Here is an 8,033-nt window from a genome sequence, read left to right on the forward strand (position 1 = left end):
TATTTCCTTAGTGCTTTTTGTGCTTATCAATGTTGGTGTCAAAAGTAAAAGACTTGGTTGTTCGAGGATGTTTGGTTCAAATGTTTCTTTATTGCTTATAATAGTCAGTACTGAAAAGTGCAAGACTTGTATGTTTTTTTATGCTTTCAAATGATAGTATGCTGCAAAATCTCACAAAACATCGTCAACCTTGGTATCTGTTAAAATGTTTACTAAAAGTTATTTTGGCTAGTCTTTTTTCTTTTCATCTTAGGGATTTGGTTTATACGTGTCTAGGGAGATGATGAACTTGGTATGTTTTGCTTTACTGTGCAGATTATTTTCTTATTTTGGCTCGTGTTGTTTATGGTTGCATCATAACTAACCAATGAGAAAATTATCTGCATCCATTGACGAGCTTTATTGCTCTCCATAGCCTATCGGCGATTCTTTGCTAATATGCTTTAGTTTGTCTTTGAACTTCAATTGACGTGAGACCTGAAGCACTTTTCATGTTAAAAAAATTAAATTAAATTCAAAAGAAAACCCTCCATTAAGCCTTAGATCCATCGTGTATTACCTATTAAATCCTATTACAAGTTCAGGGAATGTGTGCAAAAGGCCTAACGATTCCAAGTGAATATGAAATAATCCTAATTGTTATTACTTAACAACTCCAAAATGAAAAGGAAGTAAAGATTTTAATTTACAGGACAAGGATTAAAGTCCGTATCATTGGGATGAAGCTACAATTATCCCAACTAGACTTTCTTTCTCTTTGGTAATACAAATTATAAAGAATTTAATTACTAAAAAATCTTGTAACAAATGGGTAGCACGTAATAACAAATTTTGACATAAAAAAATAATAACATGTGCATGCTACCCACTATTTGGCGACTTTTTTAGTAATTAGATTGTTTATGTAAAAATGCACAATGACTTACCCAACTCTTGAGGTATAAAATACGCCCCTTTAATCTTTAAACATATGAACTTGAGTCGGTGGTTGTGTGATTAAGGAATAATTTCTTTGGCCCAAAAAAATTAAGAAATAATTTTGAGTAAATATAAGAAAATGAAAAAAAGTAACTTTTAGTTTCTAGACTTTTACGGTTTTACCCAATTATTCATTTAACTCTTGAATTTGATTCAAAATAACTTAGTCTATGTAGTTTGTTAATTCAGAATAAATCCACAGAATAAATCCATCCTTAGTAGTTTTCTTTTTATTCGTAACTAACTCAATTTTTATAATTTTTAACTCAATAAGCTACGAATAAGTTGTTACAAGAGGAATGAATCAATTATTCATTGACCACAAAAAAACATGAATCAATTATTGAAGGAAAGTTAAGAGATTAAATGCTATATTTTTTTTTCTCCTTAGGCCTCAGTTAAAAGTGAAGAATCTTTACAATTTTTCAAAATCACCCTTAATCAAACTAAAATCATAGATATTTTATTAAATTTTGTAAAAAAATGTTACAGAGTAATAGATAAAATCTTACCAATAGAGTAAGTATGATCAAGAAAAAGTACACTCGTCCTACAATCCAGAAGTACTTATCTATACTATGATGAATCCTGAACTCATTTCATTACATGGTGGAAAATGTAGCCATTATAGCTACATGATAAAATGACTCAGTGAAAATAATATTAGCGATACAAAACCCAATATCGGGGAACAAAGGAGAACTCAATCTAGCATGATTACACTAACTTAACCATCAATATGCTGGCCAAAGGAAGGGAAAAAAAAAAAAAACCTTAACCATCAACATCCCCATTCTATTCTGCTTTTAGCATTTGGGTGGTCTAAGAACATTCCAGTCCAACTTATCTCCCTTCGGCTTTTGAAAGACCCCAAACTGTTTCTTGGCAATGATTGATCATCGCCTTTATCATCCTTGGTTGGATTTTGTGCTTCAGACTGTTTCCTTTTGAGGTGGCCACTAATCTCATTGGTAGTGTTTGCTCAATTTGAACCACCCACGGGAAGTCCATTTTCTCTGAATCCAAATGTAAAAGGATGTGTCAGCTAACCAGGGTCAAATCCAGAGATGTAATGTTTATCTGCATTTTTGGGATTAAACTAAAACCATTGATGAAGAATCATCAGATCCTCCCCCCCGGGGGGTTGCTCCCTCGGAGATGGGGTTGGGAGGCGGACCCCACCTACAAGATTAAACACCACAATCATCAAGGACTTGGTTTAACTGGCAATGGGTTATACCAACTTAACCAGAGGTCTCAAACTTGAGCACCCTCATGTTTGAGCCTAGCTCAATCCAGATTAGCCTGGACCCCAGGTAAATACTCTAGTTAAAGTGGGGTAGATCTAGGATACCGGGTGCTTTAGCACAAACAAAAATTAAACACCACTAAAAAAAATCACATTCAACTGAGTATTATGGGAAAAGAGAAACCACCAAACAGAAATATTTCCCGTTTGACTCCTAGAACTAGAAGTTTCAGGGCCTTGCGTCTTCTTCATTGAGTCTCTATATAGGCAAGGATTTGCCATCAAGTAGGGAAACCTTTAAATTCTTCATCTTTGTTCTCACGTCAATTCGTGGATTAAAACTTTGAAATGACATCCGACCTTTAATTGCTTCTGGATGGGGATTACCTTCCACTATAACGATACTGCATAAATTAGAGAGAATATGGAAAATCAAGAAACAGCTTAACAGAATAATTCAGAATATGCAGATATCAGAAACATGTCAGAGGTAGTTATGGAATTAAGTTGCGAAAAACACACTTGGTATAGAAAGGGTTTACAGTGTTCTCTTTAAAAGGAGCTATGGGTAAAATGGCACTTATTAGCATGTCACTAATGATAACTTGTAGGATTTCAAATTAAAGAATGTTTTAACGCTATTGAACAAGAGTAGATTTGAGGACGATCATGGAATCCAAACAAATCTACCAACAAGTTTGATATTTATTGATAAAAAGAGTATATTTAAGACGTGGAACAATACTAAGCAATGATGAATCCTAAATTGTGATGAAACAAGCCCTAGCTGACAATAAATGTAGTCAGCCACTCAGCTAGTAGGCATTACACTAGTCATAATCTGACATAGAACTTGTGGGTGAAAATTATTTCAGAACTTAGGTAACATGTCAGCACACTCAGACTGTCTATTTCAAGGTGGATATCCAAATTAGTACCAAGAAGGATGAAAGAATAAAAAAGATTACCATTTTCTAATTATTGTGGGAGTTTCAAAAATATTGACATCAGGTTTCACTTCATCCTCCTTTTCCTTGGATTTCTCCTCTCTTAGAGCTGCTCTTTGCATAAACTATTGGAAGAACAAATATTATAATCACATTGAGTTATGGAAATGTTATGAAATCTTGGACCAAGCAATAATAAGGCCTAAGCCTCAGAAACTTCTTAAACTCACCAAAATCTAATTTGAATAATCCATTAAAGGAAAAGGGAGGGACGATGTTTGATTCCTGTTTTACCTTCAAGTTCTTGAGCATGCTGGAAAGCTCTCGGTTTTTTTTTTTTTTTTTTGGGGGGGGGGGGGTCAAGGAAAGCTCTCGTTTCGCCATTATGATTTCCAACCTTCCACCAAAGGCCTAGATCAAAACCGAAAGCCAAGAACATAAATTGAAAATTTGGAACCACATGTCATAAATAGATACGAAAAATTGAAAATTTAGCACTTGACTACTTATGCAAGAACAACCCTATATTCCTAGAGTGTCTATCCATATTAACGAGGTCTATTATTAACGCATAGACTTCTAAAATTCAATTATCATGGCCATAATTTGATGAATTAATACTTAGATTAAAAATCCATCCATTGATTCTCATTGTTTTATTAAAACATAGTTATTTAGTTGCTATTGAATTTGTAGAAATTCTAAATTATAAACAAATGGAAGATTTCCATAACCTGTTTACGTTTTCATAGCTTTTCAAGCAAATATATCAAAGGATCTACAAAATCCATCACTTGGCAGATTCAACAGGTGATAATATGTTTTCAAGTCATGACGCCGAAAATAAAAATAAATGACAGCTTCTCATCTCCAAACTGAACAATCACATTACGAACGGTTGTTATTCTGAAATAGTTTGTGAGGACCTGAAAAATTCGTAAGGTTGACGAATGCAGGATACAAAATGTTTCAGATTATTACAAATGCCGATAAGAAAAACGCAGAGACTCTTGGTCAAGATACAGAAAATGCTAACAAATTGTACATCAATATAAATAAAGTCCAACCGAGAGAACAGAGTAAGGAAGCAATAAGCGAAAGCAAAGAGAGTAGAGAAGAAAGTCTCCGAAGCTTTCGGAGCGTACATTGCTCACTCTCCTCGGCCACCTTTCACTAGTTTGATGTGATTTGGGGTGGAAGCTCTTGCAAGCCGACACAGATGAGAGAAATCAAACCAGAGACGCCACATGGCGCTGCGAAGCCCGAGCCGAGAGACTTTAAAGTGATTATTGAGATAAATAATCAATATATGTTGGTCCAAAAAGGGAAATATAAAAAACCTAGGTGAACTTGTCAAGTTCTCCTACTAGGCATTCTTATGTTTTTTTTTTTCCTGTTTTATATAAATTTATGATCAAATGTTGTCAAATGATAATATTTTAAAAATAGGATAGATGGTTATATATGATTAGAAAACTTAACGTAATAAATATACATAAGTAAATATATGTATTTTCATATCAATATGCATATTTTTTTCAGAAGGAAAATATTACCAATTTATATATAGAAGGTGTTTGGATGAAAAACTAAACTATGATTTTAAAAATAATTTTATTATATACAAAATAAATATGTAAAAAGTTTATTTTGATTTTAAAAAAATATTTTTTTAAAAGTATTTTTAAGGTGTTCCAAACACCCTTATAGCCATAGATTCGGGCCTTGAGGACGAGAGATGCGGATGGATTTATTTGATTATTAGATGTGCTTGGGTTGCCGACCGTTTTCTCCAATTTCGAACTTTTATATTTTATGATGTGATAGTCCTTTCTGAATTTTAATTGTTTGAGATCAATTCATGGGCCATATAAACAAATGAATTTAGTAGAGATTATTTCCTCACAGTTTAATAGTAATTTATTTTTTTTGTACCAAAAAATAATAATTTATCTTTTAGGAATTTAATTTATAAAATTTTAAAATAAATCTGTTTATGTGGCAAAAAGGTACATATTTACTCTGTTACATGAGTTTGACCAAGGCCAAGAATTACTTCCAAGTTCAGATTTTCAGGTTAGTACCAAATAGGCGATCCTCTAAAGAGCATGGTCTTCCTGAACTCTCTCTGCATATCTTTGGCGGCTTGAAAACTTTGATCATATTCATTAGTGCATTGAAAAATTTCATCCTTGACTCCATATGTTTAGGTGAAAGTATTGAGTCAGCATTTTTTTTAATGATATATACACACACAATTTGATGCAAATTAAACCTTATACATATTATAAAAGAATTTAACAAATTTTATTGTCATGAACCATGAACATATAATGCGGCTTATGTTTTAAATCATGTGCAATAATGAGAATTTTATTTAAAAAAAATATATTTGATGTATAATATATTTATATATTTATAATAGATTTAACCTTTGTTTTGGATAATTTGAGCCTGCCTTGAAATTATTCGAGCTTGCATTAACGCAATAGAAACTAGAACCAACATTGACATAATGTTAAAACTTTCAATACACTAGTAACAGACAGTATCGAGTTGGCGGAAAAAAGAAAAGAAAAGAAAGTATCGAAATGGAGGCATATATGATATAATATTGTGCTGTTTATGACAGTAGTGGATCTAGGAACCTTTACGATGATGAAAAATCCACAAATTAAACAAGAAAGCCTAACAATGGACAACACAACTTTAATCTGTATTTCACAGGTTATTGAACAAGCAGCCTGAACCTTATACACAAATTGAAGTGTGACATGTCCCTGATTCAGTTACAATGAGAATGGAAGAACCAAGACCTCTTATAAGTTGCTGACTTGCAGCTGCTTTTAACATGGAATCATAGCAATGTGACTGACTCAACACGATGAATTGTTGGCGTTTAATAAAGATTGATTTTTCAAAAACAATATCATAACAAGCGCGACCGAATGAGAATTTTAATATATATATATATATATATAGAAGACAATATGAGTGTATCTTTTCAAACAAATCCTTAGGGGATGTCAGAACAATCTGCTCAGCAGGCGATGTCGCCAAATTCGTCAAACGGGGAACTGTAAATTCCAGGATGACTAGGAGAAGCCAGTTCAATCTCAAGTCCCATAGACAAAATTGACTCAAGATTTGAATCGCATGTTGGCACGGCCCTCTGGTTTATACCGTCAGCTAGAGTAGAATTTGTCGCATAGGAGGCTGGTAAGCAAGTGTCGCTCCCCCTGTAAGTGATTCCAGATGTAGTTGAAATATAGTTAAGCTTGCAACTACACGTTATATATATATATATATATTTGTATAAGCTTATAAATAAACAAAGATACGTGGAATAGAGTCATGCATATATACCTGCTGGTTCGCTTAGCAATATGCTTTTCATTCGCGAATATGCTCAAACCAGAAGGCGGTGACGCTGTAGATTTTAACGATGCCAAGGAATCAAGGGAAACCGTTATGCCATAGATATAAATTTCACTTAGTAAAGGAAAGGAAAAAGAGGTTGTGACATTCACGATGAATAACAAGATATGTTAAAATTACAAATAGATGTGAAATTACCTGGATGATGGCAAATATCATCATCATCATCTACCCCAGATTGAGACCTTAAGTCGACGTGATTGTTCATGGATGATTCTGTTTCCCTGTAGGTTTGTCTGCAAGTGTGATGACCACGGTAGGTGATATTGTAAAGGTCAGGAATATTGTGATCTCTCTGCACTTCTTTGATAGCTCGGCAACCCTGGACATGTTTATGAGTGCATCTGTAATATTCTCTGCGCATAGACCACAGGGAGCATAAACCAAAAAGAGGCATGTAAATAGCTAGTTTACATTTAGCAAGAGTCATACATAGATGTGAAGTAAGTCATGATTCATGGATAATTGAAAACGGCAGTACCTTGAAATTTTGGAATTAAGAACTTTTTTTTCGTCATATTTTCTCCAACTAAACCCATCGTCAAGAGACGGAGATATTATCGCCCATCTTGCTTCCTTGGTCCTTCCATAATTTAAGAATCGTTTTAGAAAATACAACTACTTTTTGTAAGCCTAAAGAGGTAAGGCAAATGACACATAGTTACGCATAGACATACCCCTTGTACTTGGAGACCCTGCTTCCGGAAGACTGTGGAGGCTTAACCACTATCTCATTTGTTGTGATAGACCTCATATCCTCGGAGACCTTGCCACTGGAAGACTTCAGTGGCTCACACACTATCCCCCCTATCGCAATCGCATTTCACAATGATAGTGATGGATTAAAACAATTGTCATATGGATCATTGATAATTCATCATATTTGAGGAAGTAAATGAGGTTATGACAACACAGTAGCAATAAAAAAATAAAATTAAATTAAAATCAAATATCAGTTAGATTTACCTGGACAATCATCAATATCATCATCCAACTCTAGTTGACTCATAATGTCATCCTGTTTATTAATTGGAGAAAAGATGCAATCAAAAACAGATGGCCGGCCAACTGTTCCCCATTCTGCTTCACTCCACATCAATGCTTTCCACCACTTGGCTTCTCCTTTGATGGCTTTCAAATTCTGACTTGACAGTTCCATTTTTGAAAGCCTCTGAAGTTTTGGGCAATTATAAATTCCTATGTTTTCTAAACTTGGACCCATGTGTAATCCATTAGAAATGCTGATCAATTCAGGAAGATGGAGAAGTGCTATTGTTCTTAATTTTGGGAGGAAAGTGCCTGCTCCAGGTTTGGTTGGTCCATAAGTTATTAAAGCACCAATTTTTGGACAATCTTTAACTACAAGCACCTTCAAGAGTGAAAGGTTGCCCAGAAAATCCAAGGTGAAAACAGTTGTTAAC

General features: G+C 34.0%; 1 pseudogene; it reads right to left on the bottom strand.

Moving 5' to 3' along the window:
• Positions 1–1,784: 1,784 nt before the first annotated feature.
• Positions 1,785–3,558, bottom strand: LOC114723040 (uncharacterized; annotated as a pseudogene).
• Positions 3,559–8,033: the final 4,475 nt, after the last annotated feature.

The sequence above is a fragment of the Neltuma alba genome, unplaced genomic scaffold, assembly GCF_004799145.2.
Source record: "Neltuma alba isolate B1F8T4 unplaced genomic scaffold, ASM479914v2 tig00012118_pilon, whole genome shotgun sequence".
Lineage (NCBI taxonomy): Eukaryota > Viridiplantae > Streptophyta > Magnoliopsida > Fabales > Fabaceae > Neltuma > Neltuma alba.